The following is a 22,979-nucleotide window of genomic DNA, read 5'->3' on the forward strand; positions in this document are numbered from 1 at the left end:
TGCAATGAATCCCCAGGATACCGAGGACAACTGTATTCCCTCTGCATTTAGTTTTCCAATTCAGTGACTGCAGGTCCCACAGTGAGGTCTGGTCCACAGAGAAGAGCAATCAAAGTTCTTCAAGGATACCATGCCCTTTCCCATTCACTTTCAAAGTACTTGGTCAAAGGTATGTATTCTGGACCCTCAAAGTGTGGGTGCTGTTGTTCAGCCACTAAGGCATGTCCAGCTCTTTGCAACACCATGGACTTCAGCATACCAGGCTACCCTGTCCTTCACTATCTCCCGAAGTTTTCTCAAACTCCTGTCCATTGAATCCATTATGCCATCCTACCATCTCATTCTATGTAATCCCCTTCTCCTCCTGCCTTCAATCTTTCCCAGCATCAGGGTCTTTTCCAGTAGGTTCACTCTTCACATCAGGTGGCCAAAGTATTGGAATTTCAGCTTCAGTATCAGTTCTTCCAGTGAATATTCAAGGTTGATTTCCTTTAGGATGGACTAGTTTGATCTCCTTGCAGTCCAAGGGGCTCTCAAGAGTCTTCTTCAGCACCACAATTTGAAAGCATCAATTCTTCAGTGCTCAGCGTTCTTTATGGCCCAGCTCTCATATCTGTACATGATTACTGGAAAAAACATAGCTTTGACTAGACAGCACTTTGTTGCCAATGTGATGTCTCTGCTTTATAATATCCTCTCTAGGTTTGTCATAGCTTTTCTTCCAAGGAGCAAGTGTCTTTTCATTTCATGGAGGCAATCACCATCCTCAGTGATTTTGGAGTCCAAGAAAATAAAGTCTGTCACTCTTTCCATTGTTTTCCCATCTATTTGCCATAAAGTGATGGGACTGGATGCCACAGTCTTTTTCTGAATGTTGAATTTTAAGCCAGCTTTTTCACTGTCCTTTTTCATCCTTCAAGACGCTCTTTAGTTCCTCTTCACTTTTCACCATTAGGATGCTGTCATCTGCGTATCTGAGGTTATTGATATTTCTGCTGGCAATCTTGATTCCAGCTTGAGATTTATCCAGCCCAGAATGTCACATGATGTACTCTGCATGTAAGTTAAATAAGTAGGGTGACAATATGTACCCTTGATGTACTCCTTGTCCAATTTGGAACCAGTCCATTGTTCCATGTCTGGTTCTAAACGTTCTTCTTGACCTGCATACAGGTTTCACAGGAGGCAGATAAGGTGGTCTAATATTCCCATCTCTTGAAGATTTTCCACAGTTTGTTGTGATCCACACAGGCAGTGTGGGTGAGAAGGTCTTAAATGACAAATCCTCTTTAACATGCCAGTCTCCCTAAGCCTTTGAATTCCTTCAGTTCAGTTCAGTTCAGTTGCTCAGTCATGTCTGACTCTTTGCGACCCCATGAATTGCAGCACGCCAGGCCTCCCTGTCCACCACCAACTCCCAGAGTTCACTCAAACTCATGTCCATCGAGTCGGTGATGCCATCCAGCCATCTCATCCTCTGTTGTCCCCTTCTCCTCCTGCCCGCAATCCTTCCAAGCATCAGAGTCTTTTCCAATGAGTCAACTCTTCGCATGAGGTGGCCAAAGTACTGGAGTTTCAGCTTTAGCATCATTCCTTCCAAAGAACACCCAGGGCTGATCTCCTTCAGAATGGACTGGTTGGATCTCCTTGCAGTCCAAGGGACTCTCAAGAGTCTTCTCCAACACCACAGTTCAAAAGCATCAATTCTTTGGCACTCAGCTTTCTTCATAGTCCAACTCTCACATCCATACATGACCACTGGAAAAACCATAGCCTTGACTAGATGGACCTTTGTTGGCAAAGTAATGTCTCTGCTTTTGAATATGCTATCTAGGTTGGTCATAACTTTCCTTCCAAGGAATAAGCATCTTTTATTTATTTTATTTTTTTTGCTTTTCTATCCATTTTATTTTATTTTTAATATAAATTTATTTATTTTAATTGGAGGTTAATTACTTTACAATATTGTAATGGTTTTGCCATACATCAACATGAATCCACCAGGTATACACATTTTTAATTTCATGGCTGCAGTCACCATCTGCAGTGATTTTGGAGCCCAAAAAAATAAAGTCTGACACTGTTTCCACTGTTTCCCCATCTATTTCCCATGAAGTGATGGGACCAGATGCCATGATCTTCATTTTCTGAATGTTGAGCTTTAAGCTCAACATTTTTTGCTCTCCTCTTTCACTTTCATCAAGAGGCTTTTGAGTTCCTCTTCACTTTTTGCCATAAGGGTGGTGTCATCTGCCTATCTGAGGTTATTTATATTTCTCTGGGCAATCTTGATTCCAGCTTGTGCTTCTTCCAGCCCAGCGTTTTTCATGATGTACTCTGCATATAAGTTAAATAAGCAGAGTGACAGTATACAGCCTTGACATACTCCTTTTCCTATTTGGAACTAGTCTGTTGTTCCACGTCCAGTTCTAACTGTTGCTTCCTGACCTGCATACAGGTTTCTCAAGAGGCAGGTCAGGTGGTCTGGTATTCCCATCTCTTTCAGAATTTTTAACAGTTTATTGTGATCCACACAGTCAAAGGTTTTGGCATAGTCAAGAAAGCAGAAATAGATGTTTTTCTGGAACTCTCTAGCTTTTTCCATGATCTAGCAGATGTTGGCAATTTGATCTCTGGTTCCTCTGCCTTTTCTAAAACCAGCTAGAACATCTGGAAGTTCACGGTTCACGTATTGCTGAAGCCTGGCTTGGAGAATTTTGAGCATTACTTTACTAGCGTGTGAGATGAGTGCAATTGTGTAGTAGTTTGAGCATTCTTTGGCATTACCTTTCTTTGGGATTGGGATGAAAACTTAACATACATTAAATCAAGGCAGGTACAGCCATTTCTATTTTCCCCACCATGGGCCATCTTTTTAAGTCCATGTTTCAGTCGACCAATCAAACTAACTACTCAAGCATGTCCTAACTTCCTGAGCTACAATAATAAGTATGGAATCTCTGCTTTGGAAGCCCATATCAATAAGTTCAGCCTGATCCATCTTTGTGAACCTCACACCATTATTCCACACCTTTAATATCCATTCTTACACTGTTATCTATATTTGTTGTTGATGATGTTTAGTTGCTAAGTCATGTCCAACACTTTTGCAACCTCATCATTCAGAAAACATAGATCATGGCATCCGGTCCCATCACTTTATGGCAAATAGTTGGGGAAGCAATGGAAACAATGACAGACTTTATTTTGGGGAGCTACAAAATCACTGCAGATGGTGGCTGCAGCCATGAAATTAAAAGACACTTGCTCCTTGGAAAAAGAGCTATGACCAACATAGGTAGCATATTGAAAACAGAGACATTATTTTGCCAAAAAGGGTCCATCTAGTCAAAGCTATGGTTTTTCCAGTAGTCATGTATGGATGTGAGAGTAGGACTCTAGAGAAAGTTGAGTGCTGAAGAATTGATGCTTTTGAACTGGTGGACGTGAGTTTGAGCAAGCTCCAGGAGTTGGTGATGGACAGGGAAGCCTGGCATGCAGGAGTCCATAGGGTCTCAAAGAGTCAGACATGACTGAGCAACTGAACCAAATGGAAATTGACTTTAACCCACCAGGCTCCTCTGTCAATTGGATTTTCCAGGCAAAAATACTGGAGTGGGTTGCCATGACCTCCTTCAGGGGATCTTCCCAACCCAGGGACTGAACCTAAGTCTCTTATGTCTCCTGCAGCAACAGGAGGGTTCTTTACCACTAATGCCATCTGGAGAGCCCTTGAATCCCTGAGTTCATCCTATTTCTTTCACCACTTTGTCCAGTAATATTAGAAACAATCAGCCAACTTTATCATAATTGTTAGTCTTCCCAAAATGCTTGAAAATATAATATGCACAGTTACCCATCTTTTCTTCTTGTAAGTAGTTGATTAAGAGCATCCACTGGTGACATTTTTTGTATCTCTACTGCCAGATCTTGACATGAACGATTAGTGCTCTCTTTACTACTGGAGACAGAATCATTAGGATCTTTCAGTCTAATCAGATTAGAGTGTAATTCCAAAAATCCCAAAGCCAATTCATAAAATTCATGCTTAATATTCTGTTCTTTGAATCACTCTTGACAACAAATCTGTATTAACCAGAGATCTTCAGAGATTTATTATAAAGGAATTGGCTCACATGATTATAGAGTCTGGAAGTCTAGATTCAAGAGAGATAAGGTATAGCTTCAGTCCAACTCCAAAAGTTTGGAAGGCAGGGTAGCCAGTGGTGTTAGTTCTAGTCCAAGTCCAAGTTCAAGGACTGGAGAAAAATGATATCCCAACTCAAAGACAGTCAGATACAGAGAGAAAATTCTTTCTAATTCAAAATTTTTATTCAATTTAGTCCTTCAGTGGATTGAATAAGACCCATCCACACTGAGGAGGGCAGTCTATTTTACTAAACCTACCAATTCAAATGCTAATCTCATTCATAAACACCTTCACAGACACATCTAGTTTGTTAACCAATTATCTGGATACCTAGTGGCCCAATGGAGAGGAGGAGACTTAAAATCAACCATCACAATACCTGATACATTATAGAATGTCAGAAAATGAACAAATTTAGTGACAGTGTCTCCTTGCACTTATATTCAATACCCACTCACTAGACTCTCTGGTTTCCAATGTCACCACTCCAGGGTTTCAAATTTCCTTCCTTTCCTTTCAAGTTTTTCTTCAAATTTTCTTGAGTACCCACTAGGCACTATTGTAACTGATTGGAAACAATGTAACTACTGTATAACAATACCTACCAATTCAGTGAGTGTTTTATATGTCACATACTGTATTTAAAAGTTCACTAATGTATTGTCTCACTTATTTTCATAATTACAGCAATAAAATAATTAGCCTTCATTTAACATCTACTTCTGTTTCATTGACTACACTGAAGCCTTTAACTGTGTGGCTCACAACAAACTTTGGAAAATTCTTCAAGAGATGGGAATACCAGACCATCTTACCTGCCTCCTGAGAAACTGTATGCAGTTGAAGAAGCAACAGTTAGAACCAGACATGGAAAAATGGACTGGTTCCAAATTGGAAAAAGAGTACATCAAGGCTGTATATTGTCACCCTGCTTATTTAACTTATATGCAGAGTATATCATGTGAAATGCCAGGCTGGATGAAGCTCAAGCTGGAATCAAGATTGCTGGGAGAAGTATCAATAACCTCAGATATGCAGATGTCAGCACCCTAATGGCAGAAAACGAAGAGGAACTAAAAAAAACCTCTTGATGAAAGCAAAAGAAGAAAGTGAAAACGCTGGCTTAAAACTCAACATTCAAAAAATGAGGATCATGGCATCTGGTCCCATCACTTTGTCAGGGGAGTGTGGAATTTCCTCAGTTCTGTCTCGTCACAACAAAAATTTGAATTGACGGATGTTAAAGCCCTCAACGTGTCTCAGCTCTCAGACAGACCGTGTCTCAGCTCTCAGACAAACCGTGTTACAGCTTTGTGTTACAGCTCAGTTTTATTTAGAAAATAAAGGAAAATACATCCTCAAGGCGTGAGGGCATGCCGACCCAAGAAACGCAAAGAGAAGAGAGAAAGAGAAAGAGCATGTGCAAGTGAGAGACCAACCCCTGGCCCTTTGGCTCCTCTTTTTACATGTTTTTCCTCCCCCGGGCCTGCCCTATGTAAATTGGGCTAGCCAGGAATGCTGTTTGTTCTACCTGAGGTCCTCACCCTGGTCCTCGGAACTTTCTTTGTTCTATTTTCTCGGGCTTTTCCCTTCCTTGTCTTTTAACCACTGCCCTCCTGGACTCATTTTTCCTGTTCTAACTACCTAACAACTTCATGGCAAATAGATGGGGAAACAATGGAAAGAGTGACAGACTTTATTTTCTTGGACTCCAAAATCACTGTGGATGGTGACTGCAGAGCCATGAAATTAAAAGATGCTTGCTCCTTGGAAGAAAAACTATGACAAACCTAGACAGCATATTAGAAAGCAGAGACATCATTTTGCTGACAAAGGTCCATCTAGTCAAGCTTTGGGTTTTCCAGTAGTCATGTATGGATATGAGAGTTGAGCTATAATGAAGACTGAGCACCAAAGAATTGATGTTGTTGAATTGTGGTGTTGGAAAAGATTCTTGAGAGACCCTTGTACTTGAAGATCACACTGGTCAATCCTAAAGGAAATCAGTCCCGAATATTCATTGGAAGGACTGATACTGAAGCTGACGCACCAATCCTTTGGCCAGCTTCTGGGAAGAGCTGACTCATTAGAAAAGACCCTGATCCTGGGAGAGATTGAAGGCAGGAGAAGGGGATGACAGAAGATAAGATGGTTGGATGGCATCACCAACTCAATGGACATGAGTTTGAGCAAGCTCAGGGAGATGGTGAAGAACAGGGAAGCCTGGTGTGCTGCAGTTGCTGGGGTCTCAAAGAGTCAGACACAACTGAGAGACTGAATAACAACAACAGCAACATGTAGGGAAATTGAATCTCAAGCCTGTGAATAGGACAGGTAATACTTTGAACCACAAGAGTTAAGCTCAGAGCTGGAATGGTAACCTCTCTATCACAGTGTCTTCTCACAGGTCTAGGTTCTGTTTGCTGAGATTCACCAGGTTATGGAAAAGTAAAAGTGAGTGCAGGGAGAGAGGCACAGCTTATGACCTTGGGGTTGTATTATCAAACCAAGAGTTTTAATGTAGAAGTGAAGGTCTAGATTGAAGAGTATTAAAAATAGAGCTTATTCTCTGCATAGAGAGAGAAGGTAGGAGGTGACTGCTCTCGTAAGAGGAGATGTTCAGGCCCAGATGATGGGGGGAGGAAAGGTAGAATCCAAGAAGATCCTGAAGAACAAACAATGGCATTTTCTTGAAAGATAAAATGAGCAGAAGCAGCTAAGCCTCCGTGGACAGCTTCCTATCACCAGCATTGCTTTCTAAGCTTTTGATACCTACTCATCTCCTTCATATAACAGGTTTTCATGCCCATCTGTGGTCTTTGCATTTAACATTATCTCCATTTTGTAGATGAAATAACATGGATTCTTAGAGTAATTACAAAATTGTCTGAGATTGAATGAATGATGAATTAACTACAAGAAAAAAGAATATCAAATCTCGTAAGTTGCTATTCTGAATAGTGTGGTGTGAAATTTGCCTTTCAACAACCAAACATGATGCTTCTTATTGTGAAATGAAAATATCTCCTACCATATTAATAAACAAATGTCCCAGCAATCAGTGATTTCCATCCTCCAAATGCGAATGAGGGTTCCCCAAACTATAATCCAGCAGATGCTGCCACCTCCCTTGGTGATTGCTGAGGAGCTGGGGGAATGCAAGAAGCAAGGTGAAGAAGGAAACAGCATTGGCCCCAGATAGATAGCTGAGGAGCATATGAAAGGCATGTTCATCTTCCCATACACACAATGCTAGATTCCTTAGCTTGATACCTGTTCTTTGATGTTCAGACTCCTTGCTCCCTTTGTTGTATATATAAACTTGTACATAGCCTGACTCCCCCTCCTGCCTCCACAGAGCAGTTTGCTCAGAGCTACTCAGATGCTGTCTCCTGGGCTCAGAGTTGTAAACATTCCCACCAAATAAAATAATGCTCTACTTTCAGCTTGTGGCTACATTATATAGTTGACATTATTACCTGGCAATTTGGAGAAGCAGAGTCCATCAGTACTGACTTGCAGTCTTTGATTACTGAGCCCTGCACAGCAGCAAGCCGAATGATGGTGGCCAAGGGTGGAGACCAGCAGTAGAATCTTGGAGGGGCCTGCAGGACCTGCAGGTGCTTGATGGCTTGGGCATCAGAACAGGAATTAGAAGGGGTAGGACAGTGTTGATTACAAACCTGGAAAAGAATTGTAATGTGATGCCCTAAGAAGATCAGCTTAGGAGTCAGTCAGAACTGGGTCCAAATCCAGACTCCTTCTTTAGCCATGTCCTAGACTTTCCATGAGTCTCAGCATCCTCACCTGTAACAAGTATCCCCTTCATAGGATTACTGTGAGGACTATCCATCCCCTGTGTAACATGTCAAGCACACAGTGTTGCTCCTAAGTAAATCTAATTGCTGTCTACTTCACCACAGCCACTTTTATAGGTGTCTTAGCCCGTGGAGCTGCTATAACAGAGTACCCTAGATCGGCATGCTTATGAACAACAGAAGATTATTTCTCACAGTTCTGGAAGTAAACATCCAAGATCCTGCAGCCAGCGGATTCAGTGTTTGGTGCGAGCAACCTTCCTCCTTGTTGCAGATTGTCAGCTTCTCTTTTACTGAGTCTGCATACAGTGGAGAGCAGAGCAAGAAAGCAAGCTCTCTGATGACTCTGCATGCATGCGTGCTAAGTTGCTTCAGTCGTGTCCTACTTTGTGCAACCCCATGGACTGTAGCCCGCCAGACTCTTCTGTCCATGGGATTCTCCAGGCAAAAATAGTGGAGTGGCTTGCCATGCCCTTGTCCAGGGGATCTTCCTGACCCAGGGATAAAACCCAAGTCACCTGTGTCTCTGACATTGCAGGCTGATTCTTTACCACAAAGCACTGGGGAAGCCTCCAGTGACTCTTACAAGGGTACTGATCCCATCCTGGGGACTCCACTCTCATGATGTCTTCTAACCCTAATCACCTCCCAAAGGCCACACCTCACAATACCATTGCATTGAGGAGGTAGCTCTTCAACATGAATTTGAAGGGATAAAACATTCAGTCCATTACAAAGGGAAAACTGGAGAGGTCAGAATTTCAGCAATAGTCAGACCTTCATGGGCACCTGTGTGTGAGTATGTGCAAATGTGCAGTACTGCCCAATAGGGAATATCCGCCTCCAGTATCTGATTGGGCCTTAAGCCCAGCAGCCTGGGAAGGGACAGGACAGGGATTATTGTGACAATTTCAAGAAAGAGTAGATAGAGGCTGGCGTAGGTAGAGGAAGCTGCCCAAAATCTCCCAGACACAGGGTGATAGTTCTGATATATGACTCCTCCCGTTTTCTCAGTGCAGACTAATCGACAAGGCAAGGCAGCCTCAGTGACATAACCTGGAAAGTGGAGAGAAGAAGTAGAAATAAATAAATTAGTTCAACATGCTTTATCACATATTTACTGTAGCACAGGAAACAACCCCAGGTTCCCCATCAGAACCCCATCAGAACACAGTGATGAACAGGATAGACAGTGGCCATGCCCACCTGGAGCTTACCCTCAAGTGGGAATGCGTGTAAACTGCTTGGACCTTGAGCATATAATTAACTTCCAGTATATGGTACCTATTAAAGGAAGGCCAAGGAGTCAACAAAAGCACAATTAATTGTCTCCTCTCATATTCCCTCTACCATCTTGATTTCTTCCTCCTATTAAGGACCTAGAATCACTTTAGATTTGTGCTTAGGGCAATGAGAAGACTATAAAGTAATGGTAGAGGCTAATACAGCCAGAGTATGTTGTTGTTTGGTCATTCAGTCGTGTAAAGTCTTTACGACCCCATGGCCTGCAGCATGCCAGGCTTCCTTGTCTTTCATTATTTTCCAGAGTTTGCCCAAACTCAGGTCCACTAAGTTGGTGATGTTATCTAATCATCTTATCCTCTGCCACCCGCTTCTCCTTTTGCATATGAATATCTTTTTCAACTTTGCATTTGAGTATATTGTGGAGCCATGCAAGAAGGCAGGTGGATTTTGTCCCAAAACACCCCAAACTCCCTGAAGGGTTTCAGCAAAGCATTTTTGAAGGCAAGATGAGGCAGGAGCAAGGTTGATTTTTGCAGACTTCTTGGTACAGGAGTCCTTTGTCCACATAAGTCAGATCAAGACGTTTCTATAAACCTCCAACAAAGCAAATGCCATTCTCTGTGCTGTGACTTCTTATTTCTCTGTGAATGGAAACATGCTATAGTCACAAAGGTCTGAGCCTTGTGAAAAATCTGTCCTGTATATTTCAGGCTCTAGCAGATAGCTTAACTCTAAACAAGAGCAACAGAATACAAAGGAAGCTGAAGGTTCAATACTATAGCCACCTGATGCGAAAAGCCAACTCACTAGAAAAGATCCTGATGCTGAGAAAGATTGAAGGCAGAAGGAGAAGAGGAAGACAGAGGATGAGATGGTTGGATGGCATCACCGACTCAATGGACATGAGTTTGAGTGAGCTTCAGGAGATGCAGAAGGGCAGGGAGACCTGGCATGCTGTAGTCCATGGGGTCCCAAAAAGTCGGACACACCTTAGTGACTGAATAACAACAAAGTCAAAGAAACAGATCTAATAAGGAGTCAGATTTGTTTTTTACTGTTGCAAGAGAAGTTAAGTGGCTGGCCTCAAGTCACAGAGCAAATAAGTGGCTACCTACCCAGGCAAGTTTAACTCAGAAGCTCTGGGTCCTTTTCACCTTGGCCTCCTTCTTCAGAACTAGTCAAAACTACAGCCCCAAATGTAAGTCCGTGTTTGTTTGTTTTGGAGATTTGCATAGATAATCCCATTTCTGTAGAGGCCACCCCTGGTCTCATCCAAAATTTCCTGGAAAACTAAGAGAAAAAAGCATTTTCAAGCTCAAGCAGCGTGCTGGCACTGGGAAGTGTTTGAAAAGAAAGGCCTCTTTGTCCCTGGTGTTGCACCATGCACGTAATCTCATTTTCAGCTAATCAATTCATATACAGTAAAAAGCCTAATGTGATTCCTCATTAGCAGAGGGCCATAAAGAAGCCAGTTCCGAGGCTGCACTAAATCCCAAAATGGCTGGCACCTCCCAACCGGCGATTATCAAATTGGCTGGCATTAATCATTTTTAATGACCAATTTGTGTTTTTTACTTAAAAAAAAAAAAATGAGTGTGGGGCAGGGGGTGCTTTGTCTGATTATTGGTGCAAAAGAAAACAAGCAGGTTTGGTAAAATCTCATTAAAAAAAAAAAAAAAAAGTGGGAGAGAATTAACCAGGGGAAAGAGATGGAAAAAAAAAAAAGAAAAAAACATCGAAGCTTGAATCACCTTTGTCAGGTATGTAGCTGTGACCAGCAAAACAGACCATCAAGAGGAGGCCTTTCAGCAGAGGCCTGCAGGGGGGGCCGTCAATGGCCCCTTTATTTGTGAAAGATGGATTATTTTAAATAAATTACAGAGCACTTTCACTGAATAAACAGCGTCTCAGTGGCTGTGGTGTGCTGTACATGCTTAATTGCGCCACAGAAAAATCCTAAAAGACTCTCGAGCCCGGGGCTGGGCTTTGAGTTTGCTGATAGGATCCGAGTCCTCAGGTGGGGCCCAGATGATCTGGAACTGAAAGCCAGTGCCCTAGAGAAGAAAACAGTGAGCCTAATCGGGAATATATACTTATAATATTTCGGAAAACCACAGGGATGGAGGGTTCCCAAAACTGCACAAGGCGTCCTCAGAAGTGAGCCATCTGAATGTCATTTTTATTTGCGTTTGATATGTTAAATGCCCCCGATGTTTATGGCATGGAAGCCCACTCGAACATTGCAAAGATTCCTTGGCCAAAGCAAGAGGGCTCACTCCTTGAGTTGCAACCCTCCCCCAGCATTCCCTCCCCGCCATAGACCCCGGTACTGTCCTTTCTTTGACCAAAAGGTCTACCGTGAGAATTCACCTAAAGAGGGGTTTTTAGATCCTTTTTTTTTAAGAATTACAGCACAATCTGACCTTGTTTTAGAAACAGGTTAAAGTGATTTATTATGTGAGGACCCAGAGTGACTACAGGCGGGAGTCAGGCTAAAGCTGGAAGCAGGAAAGGGCATTTGAGCCCTTCCCAAGGAACCCAGCCTCGGGCAGGGAGCCTGAACACAAGAGATGATGAAGAGCTCAGGGCACAAGCAAATCAAGTCAGGAGAATACGCACCGCTATGTTTTATGGGAGGCATGGGGTATTCATTTTGACAGCCGGTATTACAGAAAGTAAAATGACCCTCATTTGCTAATATCCCCCAAATTGAATTGCAACAAGTGAGCAGCTACCAGTCACCTTGAAGAACTGCAATCAAGGAGCGGGGAGAAAAAAAGAAGAAGGATATAGTCAAGGCTCACAAAAATCATAGAACCAGGGCTTTCTCTTGAGAATTTCAACACATACGACTTTAATAAGGGACTTACCACCCTCCCCCAAATGTAGCTGTGAAATTCTTCCCCAAAGGTGACACAATTAATTGCATTTGCAGTTAACACAATTAAAGTGTAGCTGAAAGACTGGCCTGCACCTAATAAATCTCAAATGTTAAGAGGGATAATCAGGTTGATAAATCATTGGGTTGTACCACCTGAGAAAGTATATAAAGGCCCAAGATCGTGGGAAAGGATGAGGCATTAATGAGGAACAACTAGGCAGCCCAGCAACCTTAATTTAGATGTCACAGTTATTTGAGACTTCTCCTCATTGTTTAATTTTGAATAGAACTGCACAGATTGCTTAAAGATGTTCATTTTGAAACTGTTAACTCACTCCGCCAGAAGACGGTATGCCTCAAACTTAGTAAATCAGTTGTGAGCTCCTAATCTTTTTTCCATAAAAGGATTAGGTAGGATTGAGTTAGTTAATAATTATGCCTATACTCAAAGAGGACGAGATGGTTAGATAGCATCACCAACTCAATGGACCTGAATTTGAGCAACTCTGAGGGATAGTGGAGGACAGAGGAACCTGGCGTGCTACAGTCCATAGGGTCGCAATGAGTCAGACACAACTTAGCGCCTGAACAACAAAAGCAAATACTCAACTTATAATAAGGTGGAGAAGTAGGACATACATGAAAAAAACAAATCAATTCTTCCCAAAAGGTGCCAGACAGAAACTGTAAAGTCTATGACATGTGGACAAAATAATGGACAAGTTACTTACCTGAATTCTCTGAGAATTAGATTCCTCCTTTAGAGATGAGGAGTGTACTACACATTTCAACATTTAAAATATTGTTTTGAGGATAAAGATCAAAGCAGAGCAAAACAGTGTGGTTGGTAACTGAGATACAAGTTTTTACTCGGAGTTGAGTGGACTAACAGATGATGTGGCTACAGCAGCTTGCTTCCACATCACAGAAGATCTTAAAGGCTGAACTGTGGGCTCTGTTCTAAGAGTGAAGAGGAGCCATGAACAGATATTTGGATTTGGCAGTGAGTGGTATCACCAAAGCTGATATTATTATATGAACTGGCCCTTCTAAAAGAAAAGAAGAATGTGAAGCAGGAACAGAGATACAGGTTTTATTACAATTGTGTAGACATGAATGCAGAACAGAACAGGGCATTGTCAATACAATTAAAAATCAGAGAACAAGAAGCAACAGAAGATAGCACACAGGGGAAAGTCAAACCTGAATTTGAAATACAAGTTCTGAGGGGTTGACAAAACACATTCACTTGCTCATTTAGTTATTTTTTTTAATGAAATTTAGTGAGCTGCTATTATTGCCTGATACTGTGCTAGAGAATATAAACAAAAGAATACCCTGACAGTCATGCCAATAAATAAATACAGAATTTGTCTTATATTCTGTATAAGACACAAAGAGAATACAACATGGCCGTATTGAGCTCTGGGAAGTCAGGATAAGCTCCCTCCACGCCAATCCCAGAAGTAAGCTGATATTGGCTGCTACTGCTGCTAAGAGTCACTTCAGTTGTGTCTAACTCTGTGCAACCCCATAGATGGCAGCCCACCAGGCCACCCCATCCCTGGGATTCTCCAGGCAAGAACACTGGAGTGGGTTGCCATTTCCTTCTCCAATGCATGAAAGTGAAAAGTGAAAGGGAAGTTGCTCAGTCATGTTTGACTCTTAGCAACCCTGTGGACTGCAGCCTACCAGGCTCCTCCGTCCATGGGATTTGCCAGGCAAGAGTACTGAAGTGGGGTGCCATTGCCTTCTCTGAAGCTGATATTGGAGCAGGATCTAAATAATACCCAAGATTTAAAAAAAAGAAAGGAACAGCATCCAGGCAGCAGGAACAGCATATACAAGAACATGGAGACATGAACTTGAATATTGTATTTGAGAAACATGGAGAGGTTGAATACAGTTGGAGTTTAACTTGTATGAACAGGAAAATGAAGATGGAGCAGTCAGTGGAGGTCAGATCTTAAAGGTTTGTAAGCATCATGACAAAGTTTAAATTGTATCCCATAGACACAAGAAAGCCAACAAAAGCTTTCAGTGTTCTAAGGCCAGTGTCATTAACAGAAACAGGGCTGTCAGGTGGAGAACCAATATCAAAAGAAAGATGTTCATTTTGAGCTGAACTGGACCATGAGACATCCAGGTCATCCACGTGGATATGCTAGGTATGTAGTTGTGGAAATCATTCCAGTCTGCGGGGAAGTGGCCAGATTGAAAGATGAATTTTGAAGTTGCTGCATAAAGCTGACTGGTGAAGATTCTAGAATGGTTTAGACATCTAGGGGAAGGTACCAAGAGAAAAAAGAAAAGGATTCTGAACTGAATTGTGTAAACCAAATACTCACGAAGGAGGAAAGCAAGCCAGACAACAAAAGGTAGAAGCAGAACCAGTGCACAAGCATGGGAAGGAAGCCCAGGAGGAGAGGAAATTAGCAGGTTTAAGATAATCAGAGGAGAAAGACAAGGACTCATAAAAGAGCTGAAACAACCTACAGTTGGACAGAGTCTGCAGGATGCTGAGTTTGGCAAGGGGCCCAAGGCAGCAAGAAACACAGTCCATCAAGTAGAGAAAACACTCCTTCCTTTAAGAAACTCAATATTTCATCTGGAAAAGCAAGGTTAATCCTTTTCTTAAAACAGCAAATAATAAAAGACTAGATATGACCCACTCTGTCTATGCGGTGCCTTTCTAAGAGCTGCAGAAAACCTGAGAAGGGCAGGTTTTAATATCAGGAAAGGTTCAGGGATGAGTTTGTCTTTGCTTGGCCTTGAAGGACAGGAAAGAACTGGCTGGGGAAACCAGATAACAATAGGCCATTCTAGTAAGAGGAAATTCCTGAGCCAAGGCCAAGAGTCAGGAATGAGTGTGGTGTTTTGACAGGACAGCTAGGAGCCCAAACTGGCGGGTAGAGAATCTGAATTTGGAAAGGATAGGAAATGAGATAGGATAGGTGGGAATGGATAGAATGTGAAGGGCCTTGAAAGTCAGGTAGAGACATTTGTGTTTGTTAACCCAACCTTCAGCGGCAGCAGACAGATGAACACCATCTTTCGTTCCTAGCAGCTCTGGGCCAGCTCATAGGCATCCATCCATTCATTTATTAACTCATCCTTTCAGTAAATGAGGGACTAGATGCCACAGCTAGGAAAATCAGGACTCAAGAGGCCAGATAATTTAAGTGCCAGCCCAGGACACTTTCTGTACAATCTCTCTTCTTTCTGTTCTAAGTTCTCAACAGAATCTCCTTTAACAACCCCTTCATGGCAATCTGGGCTGTTTGTAACACACATCTCCAAACTCTCAGAGCTTCTATGCATTACCCAGTTCCAAAGTCACTTCTACGTTTTTAGGTATTTGTTACAGCAGCATCCACTTCTTGGTACCAGTTACTGTCCTAATCATCTCAGGGGTAACAAATACCATAGACTGTGTGGTTTAAATAAATAAACAAACAAAACACAGCAAAAAAAAAAAAAAATCCTCAAACACTAAAACAGTATAAATGTTTTGTGGATAACATATGGCATATTTTCAAAAATGTTTATTTGGAACTTGTAGATTGGCCTTGCCCTCATTTGTCACTTGAAAATAAAAATCACATGAAAAATAAAAATAATTAAGAGCGTATACATTTGCTTTTTTCCCCACTGTTACATGCTATAAGAACAGCTAATAAGTGTGGCCTTGTGTGTGCATGCATGCTAAGTCGGAAAAAAAAAAAAAACTCTCAAACATTAATTTCTTACAGTTCTGGAGGCTGAGAGGTCCAAGATCAAGATGCTAATAGATTCACTTCTAGGTGAGGGCTCTCTTTCTGACTTATACACAGCCACCTTCCTGCTATGTGTTCACATGGCTTTTTATCGGTGTATGTACATAGAGAATCCCTCTGCTTTCTCTTCTTTTGAGGGCAATAATCCCATCAAGAGGGTCTTATTCTCATAACCTCCTCTAACCCCAGTCACCTCCTAAAGACCCCACCTCCAAATACTATCACATTGACAGTTAGGGCTTCAGCATAGAAATTTGAAAGGAACACAGACCTTCAGTCTATAATATCTTATTTCTTGTTTCATTGAGAAAATAGAAATAAAAAAGAGCTTCCACACACTCTGACCTGATCCATCGATCTGTCGGCATACATACCCAAATATTTTGCCTCCTCCACTGTTTGTATGAAAGGCTTGACCATGCACCTGGCTAGGGTTAAACTAAGCTTAGGACAACCACACAGGACTCTGGTGGTCCCAGAACATTTCCTCCAGGAGGTAAGCTGGGAAAGATGAGAGGACTTGTCAGTAGAGGGAAGAGAGTACACAGGCACTTAGACATGTTGAGCTTGTCTGGGGAGTTGTAGTGCTTCCTTTGATGGGAGCGTGCCTGGGTAGACAAGCACATCTGTGTTGTGGAGGGTGGTAGTATTTCCTGGCAAAATGACCAGTGCACCAGCATCAAACTGCCCTCCTTTTAAACCTCAGCTCTGCTACTTACCAGATGGTTACTTCAGCAGAGTTATAGTCACATTGGAGAATGGGAGCCTTGTTTACTCTGATTCCTTTATTCCCAGTGCTCAGCACAAATAGCATCTGGAAATATAACTAATAGTGTTAAAAACATAGAATCTAAAGTCACATTCCAGGTTGGGCTCCTAATGCCACCCTTTAACTAGCAGTGTGACCTAAGGCCAACTGTTCACTTGTCTAAGCTTTAGTATCCTCATCCACAATATAGGGTTAGTAACAGTGCTTCCCATATAGGGTTGAGAGATAAAATTAGATAATACATGGAAAACATTGTCACATCACTTATTGCACACATGCCTGCTCACTCAATCCTGTCCAGCTCTTTGCAAGCCCATGGACTGTAGCCCACCAGGCTCCTCTGTCCATGGGATTCTTCAGGCAAGGATACTGGAGTAGGTTGCCATGCCCTCCTCCAGGGGATCTTCCGGACCCAAGAATCGAACCTGCGTCTCTTGCATCTTCTTCCTTGGTAGGCAGATTCTTTACCACTGAGCCACCTAGAAAGCCATGCCTAATGCATAGGTACTTAATAAATGCTAGTTATTGATAGGATCTTTTGTTTCAGGGCTATATAATGATATAGTTTTTCACCGAATGATTATCAGTTTCCTTCTTGTAACACAGCTTCCATAAAACCCTGCCTCTATGAGTTATGAGGACAAACAATTGGCATGTAGATAAGCTGAGCTTGTCATGTAAAAGGTTTTTTTGTGACCTGTTTCTCCTACCATATTCTGCAACTTAATCAAAGAGCTAAAATCAGCCAGGTGTGGGTGCTAGGCTTTCACTTTTGGCCCCTCCATGAAAAACAAATTTCTCCATCCGTCCTTGAGGAGGGTCCCTGCTGTTCTCACCCTTGTTTTCTTCCTTTCCTTTGCTGCCTTGTCTGAGCACTAGGCCCCGGGTGGGGGGACTTGCCTTCAGCTCCACTCCAAGCTCTAAGATTACTGTTTTCATTTCTCCGACTGCTTGGTGACCGCGATGTGGCCCTCGGGGTAAGGGAGCCCCGGAGAGGGTGTGACCAGCGGGGATCCCATTAAAATACAGAGCAGTCATGCAACCGGGGCTCTTTGGCTCCTTCCCGCCTGCTCTCGCCACCCCGCCCCCAAATATGATCATAACAGCACAGAGCTATAAAGTTGCTTTTCATAGCACGTATTGCCCAGCTCCCTAACAAAGTTCTGACTGTCAAGAAGAAAAGGAGGACATTGTAAGGAAGGGATTAAAGGCGGGAGTGGTGAAGAGAGGCTGTGTGGTATGGTGGAAAGATCCCTAGATCTGAAGCAAGACCCAGTGATTCTTGCTGAATTCTGCAGCCAGCTAATAGAAGAGGTCTCTCCTTGGATCTCAGTTGCTCCCTTTGTACAATGAGGGTCTAGGTTGAGATGGTTTCAATATCTTCTTCAGCCTCTGGAGAGCAGAAAAATTGTTACTTGACACCAAGCAGAACCGAAGGATGTAATGCCCACTTGTGTCATGATCTGCCACTCAGAAGTGCTTTAGTTTTGAACCAGCCCTGGAGCACAGGGTCTAGAATGGGAACACCAGGCCATGGAGTTTGAAGTGGAGACATCTGGGTCCTTTTAATCTGCCTTGGTTGTCACTGAAACGTTCGGATCGTTGGGATCCTTATGCATAGCACAGCACTAGCCTTCTGAAGATGTTTGTAAGCATCTTCTAACACGTCTGGGTGTGTGCGCACTTCAGTCCTGTCTGACTCTGTGTGACCCCAGTAGACTATAGCCTCCCAGGCTCCTCTGTTTATGGGATTCTCCAGGCAAGAACACTGGGATGGCTTGCCATGCCCTCCTCCAGGAGATCTTCCCAACCCAGGGATCGAACCCACATCTTCTATGTCTCCTGCATTGGCAGATGAGTTCTTTACCACTAGTGCCACCTGGGAAGCCCCTTCTAACACATACTAGATGCTTAGGGAATGTTCGTTGAATGAATGAATGAGTATGTGGAGGTTGGGAATGGGTTCTTTTGCATCAGTCATGATTCATTCACTCACTTTTTAATTGAATGTCTATTATGTGCCAGAACCTGGATATACACACTAGAGAACAAATAAGACCAAGACCCTGCCCTCATAGAGTCCACATTCTAATAGGAAGACACTGAAAATACCTGAGTGAATGAGTGTGAGAGGAAAATAAAGGCAATAAGGGGAGAAGGATTTAAGAGAGCCAGGGTACCATCTCATATACAGTGTAATTACAGGAGGACTCCTTAGTAAGATAACACTTGAGAGAGACTAAAAAGAAAATGAGCAGCCAAAGTGATATTTGAGAAAATTGCCTGCCAGGAAGAAATGGTACTAAGCACAAAGTCCCTGAGGCAGGAGTTGGTGCATTTAAGAAGAAGCATGGAGGCCCACATGCTTGGAACCCAGGGAGCAAGGAAGAGATGCCTGGGAGGTGATGTCAGAAGACTGCTATCAGGTACAAATCATAGTAAGGATCTGACCTGAACTCTAACTAAGGCTGGCATCCAGGAGGTGAGTTTGGAGCCAAGAGACAGGAAGTGGTATATTTTAAAAAACAAATGTTGGCAATAAGAATTGGCCAAAGTGAGGGAGGGGTATCAATGGGGAAGTAAACTAGGAGGCTACTGAAATAATCTAGCAAAGAAATGATACTAAGTTAGACCATCATAGTGAGGCAGGAGTAAGAAGGGGTCAGGTTTCAGACACATGTTGAAGACTGAAAGGCTTCCCTGGTGGCTCAGATGGTAAAGAATCTGCCTGTAAGGCAGGAGACCTGGATTCGATCCCTGGGTCAGAAAGATCCACTGGGGAAGGGACTGGTAATCCACTCCAGTATTCTTGCCTGAGAATTCCATGGACAGAGGAGCCTGGCAGGTTACAGTCCATGGGGTAACAAAGAGTCAGACAGAACTGAACCACTAACACTTTCACTTTCACTTGTGAAGACTGAACCAGTTCAATTGCCATTACTCCTGTACCACCATTTCTTCAAAGACTGGCAACTTCTCTTTCCATCTGGATCATAAGTTTCTTGAAGGCAGGGGTTCTGTGTAGCTATCAAGTTCTTGGTATATTTGTTAAACGACTTGTAGTACTGGTTTAGTGGTTTAGTCGCTAAGTTGTGTCCAACTCTTGCAACCCCATGGACTGCAGCCAACCAGGCTCCTCTGTCCATAGAATTCTCCAGGCAAGAATACTATAGTGGGTTGCCATTTCCTTCTCCAGGGGATCCTCCCAATCCAGGAATCAAACCTGGGTCTTGTGCATTGCAGGTGGATTCTTTACCAATTGAGCTACTAGGGATAGACATCCAATACACCTCTGTTCACTCAATTCAGTTTAATCAATATTTATTAATCATCAAGCTCCAACCTCATCTCCCAGAGAACTTCCAGGTACTCAAGGCAAGTGGTTTTCTTCCACATCTTTAGAAGAAGGGGTTGTTGGTAGAGTAAAACACAGGGTTAAAGAAACATTTGTTCTCTTTTTTAATGATGGGAAAGGAACACGTTTAAACATTGACAGGAAGTAGTGTCAAAAAAAGGAGATTTTGAAGAAACCATCAGAGAGGAAAACGTGAAAGAGAAAAGTCCTGGGAGAGCCAGAAGAGCTGGATGAGAAAACTTTTAGGAGGAGGAAGGGCAAGGATGCATGTCGACGTAGAGGGTTCATGATAGAAAAGGAAGAAGTGTTTCTGATTATTGTTTTTTCAAGTGCTGGGCATTGTTGTACAGGTCGAGGTTGAGGTTTGAGAAGAGAGGAGAAAATTTAACCTATGTTGTAGAGGAAAGACAAGAAATTTGAAAGTGAATCAGCATGTAGTAACTGGATGGCACTAAGGCATCTGTTTAGGTCAATATGTATTCATTTATAGTGGCCTTGATCTATAGGATAAAATTTATGTGACCTTGACAAAGTGTCAGCAGCCAGGCTAGGAGCACAGACAGAGCAAATAATTGGAATCACTAGGATTAGTTTGTGACATGTGTGTGATAAAACAAGGGTCAAGTCATGAAAGGCAAGAGCAGCCAATGGCCCAGAGCAAAGATGATCAATAAATTGGAGACCCCAACTGAGGAACTAGAAAGCTAAAGGTAAGCTAGTGAGCAAATTGGAAGCAGGGGAGGGCTGATTAGAGAGTGGGAGGTATGAATTTTATGACTTCCAAGGTAGAGCCACTCCAGAAAATGACCAAGTCCAGGGTACAGCCACAAAAAAATGGGTGAGTGAAGTGACTTGGAGGAGAGAAGGACAAGGAACCAAGAAACAAGGTTTTGAACGGCTTTCACATTCTACAAAAGACCTCTCAACAGTGCTTGAGAAGAGGAAGGATGTGGAGACAGATGCCAACACGTGTGATAAGTGTGTCCTGGAAGTGAAACCATGGCCCGTAGGTGAGGTGAGACAGCCAAAGAGGCTACAAGTGAATCAGAAGAGGCACCAAGGGAGCAGGCATCATGTATACAAATGCCTGACTCAGACTGCCTAGTAGAAAGCGGATTATGTAGCCCTGGACCCTGGGAGGAGCCACAGTCTAGGGAAGGAGTTGGTGAAGACATTTGGAGGACCTGATCCACCCATGTACACACAGGCATCCCCTAATCAGTATCAGACTGAAGGAAATAAAACTTTTCTAAGTCACCTATATCATTAATCAACATATTTTACTGGTCTTCAGACCACAAGGGTCTACGGGGGGAACGTTTAAATCTCAAATGTAGGAATAAAGAACCCAGTTTATAATCGGAACACAACTTTGACAGTTGGACTAAATTGGAGTTCAGTTCAGTTCAGTCGCTCAGACATGTCTGACTCTTTGTGACCCCATGGACTGCAGCACGCCAGACTTCCCTGTCCATCACCAACTCCCGGAGTTTGCTCAAACCATGTTCATCAAGTTGGTATTGTCATCCAACCATCTCATCCTCTGTCATCCCCTTATCCTCCTGCTCTCCATTTTCCCAGCATCAGGGTCTTTTCCAATGAGTCAGTTCTTCATATCATGTGGTCAAAGTATTGGAGCTTCAGCATCAATCCTTCCAATGAATATTCAGCACTGATTTCCTTTAGGATTGACTGGTTGGATATCCTTGCAGTCCAAGGGACTCTCAAGAGTCTTCTCCAAAACCACAGTTCAAAATTATCAATACTTCGGCACTCAGGTTTCTTTATGGTCCAACTCTCACATCCATACATGACTACTGGAAAAACCATCGTTTTGACTAGATGGACATTTTTGGCAAAGTAATGTCTCTGCTTTTTAATATGTTGTCTAGGTTTGTCATAGCCTTTCTTTCAAGGAGCAAACATTTTTTAAATTCATGGCTGCAGTCACCATCTGGAGTGATTTTGGAGTCCAAGATATTAAAGTCTGTCACTGTATCCATTGTTTCTCCATCTATTTGTCATGAAGTGATGGGACCAGACGCCATGATCTTAGTTTTTTTAATGTTGAATCCTGGCTTGGAGAATTTCGATCATCATTTTGCTAGTGTGTGGGATGAGTGCAATTGTGTGGTAGTTTGAGCATTCTTTGGCATTGCCTTTATTTGGGATTGGAATGAAAATTGACCTTTCCCAGTCCTGTGACCACTGCTGAGTTTTCCAAATTTGCTGGCATATTGAGTACAGCATTTTCACAGCATCATCTTTTAGGCTTTGAAATAACTCAACTGAAATTCCATCACCTCCACTAGATTTGTTCATAGTGATGTTCCTAAGGCTCACTTGACTTCACATTCCAGGATGTCTGGCTCTAGGTGAGTGATCACACCATCATGGTTATCTGGGTCATAAAGATCTTTTTTGTATAGTTCTTCTGTGTATTCTTGCCATCTCTTCTTAATATCTCCTGCCTCTGTTAGGCCCATACCATTTCCTTTAATGTGCCCATCTTTGCATGAAAAGTTCCCTTGGTATCTCTAATTTTCTTGAAGAGATCTCTTATCTTTCTCATTCTATTGTTTTCCTCTATTTCTTTGCATTGATCACTGAGGATGGCTTTCTTATCTGTCCTTGCTATTCTTGGAACTCTGCATTCAGATGGTATATCTTTCCTTTTCTCTTTGCCTTTAGCTTCTCTTCTTTTCTCAGCTATTTGTAAGGCCTCCCCAGACAACCATTTTGCCTTTTTGCCTTTCTTTTTCTTGGGGATGGTCTTGATCCCTGCCTACTGTACAATGTCACGAATTTCCATCCATAGTTCTTCAGGCCTTCTATCTATCAGACCTAATCCCCTGAATCTATTTGTCGCTTCTACTGTATAATCATAAGGATTTGATTTAGGTCATACCTGAATGGCCTAGTGGTTTTCCATACTTTCTTCAATTTAAGTCTGAATTTTGCAATAAAGAGTTCATGATCTGAGCC

Source organism: Bos mutus, chromosome 6, assembly GCF_027580195.1.
Source record: "Bos mutus isolate GX-2022 chromosome 6, NWIPB_WYAK_1.1, whole genome shotgun sequence".
NCBI classification, from domain to species: Eukaryota; Metazoa; Chordata; class Mammalia; order Artiodactyla; family Bovidae; genus Bos; species Bos mutus.